We start from the raw sequence: 1,626 nt of genomic DNA on the forward strand, positions 1-1,626 counted from the left end.
TTGCTTAAATTTAACCCCAAAGATCTTTGCCATCTCTTGTCTTTACGGGTGGTGTAGGTTTCTTTCTGTAAGAAGCACTTCTGAAGTGGCAAAGAAAATACCACAGGATTAGAGTAAGTTTAGTAAAATTATAAATATTTCTTTCAATCTTCTCATTTTTTTTAAATTAATCACTTGGTATTATCTTTAAGTACAAAGACTTTTCCAATCACATCACATAGAGATCATTTTATCCACTGCTCTGTTTGGCTACCAGTCTCCTGTCTCTCTCCTCAGCAATGGTAAGGCGAATATCCTTTCTACAGGGAAGAGAGATTCACCATTTGTTGCCTTTGCCAATAATGAAAATGTTCGAGAGCCATGTGGCAAAGCTGTTGCTGTTTGCATCTTTCAAATGAACCACATCAAAAGAACCTGATGTCTCTCCCAGTTGGCAATCACACCAATTCTTCCCAGGTTAGCACCTCCAGTCACCACGCACAGGTTACCAGTGTCAAATTTGATGAAATCAGTAATCTTGCCAGTCTCCAAGCCAATTTGAATGGTGTCATTCACCTTGATGAGGGGATTGGAGTAATGGATGGTGCGAGCATCATGGGTCACCAGATGAAGGATTCCTTTTGTCCCCACAAAGATCTTTTTTACTTTGCACAATTTATACTTGGCCGCCTCAGGTGTAATATGATGAAAGCAAATGATCCTTGGTGTCACAGATCAAATGAAAATTCTCTCTAGTCTTATCAATGCTGATGACATCCATAAAACCAGTAGGGTAGGTTATATTGGTGTGGAGTTTGCCATTGATGTTAATGAAATGCTGCATGCAAATCTTCATTTCATCTCCTGTTAGGGCATACTTAAACCTGCTCCTTAGGAGAATGGTTAGGGGTAGACATTCCCTCAGCTTGTGGGGACCTGTAGATGGACAAGGAGCAAGCACACCAGGCAGTTTATCCAGCATCCAGTGTTTTGGAGCGGCTGCGTGCTTCGGGTGCTTCTTGGGACCCTGAGCCATGGCTGTGCTAGGCGTGAAAAGAGGCCTGCCTTCTTCCCCATCTTCTCACTTTGCTCAACTCTTTCTATTTTTCCATATTATTTTTCCTCATGCATACACATATCTATTTAATTGCAATCAATTTGAATATTATCTTGAAATGTATATTAATTTTATACTATGAAGTCTTCCTCATATTTTATAGACTTTCTATTATAATTTTAATTTCTGTGTAATATTCCATCTTATTTGTATAAATTTGTTAAATCATTATCAGAGTGCTGTATGTATTTAGCTTTTCAACAAATATTTTCAGTGTATGGTATATACTTGGGACTGTACAAGGTCGACCTTTTTATGCTGTAATGAGCAGTTTTGTGCCTATATATTTTTTCTTATCTTTGTTACTTTAGGGTAGCTTCCTTGGAGTGGGATGACCAGGCCAAAAGCTGTGAATTTTTTCTGACAAACGCTTTGCATTAACAATCCAAAGTGATTGTACTATTATATCATGACAAGCAGTACATGAGTACATTAATTTTGCCCTGTGCTCACTAGCATTAAATGTTATCATTTTTTATGGTTTTTCTAAAAGCATCGTTTCCCACAAAACCCTAAAATAATCAGGAGAA

General features: G+C 37.9%; 1 pseudogene; it reads right to left on the reverse strand.

Annotated features, from left to right (window-relative positions):
- Positions 1-211: 211 nt before the first annotated feature.
- LOC109570265 (small ribosomal subunit protein eS4, X isoform-like) lies at positions 212-1,015 on the reverse strand (annotated as a pseudogene).
- Between the last annotated feature and the right edge of the window lie 611 nt (positions 1,016-1,626).

Source organism: Bos indicus, chromosome 16, assembly GCF_029378745.1.
Source record: "Bos indicus isolate NIAB-ARS_2022 breed Sahiwal x Tharparkar chromosome 16, NIAB-ARS_B.indTharparkar_mat_pri_1.0, whole genome shotgun sequence".
Classification (NCBI taxonomy): domain Eukaryota; kingdom Metazoa; phylum Chordata; class Mammalia; order Artiodactyla; family Bovidae; genus Bos; species Bos indicus.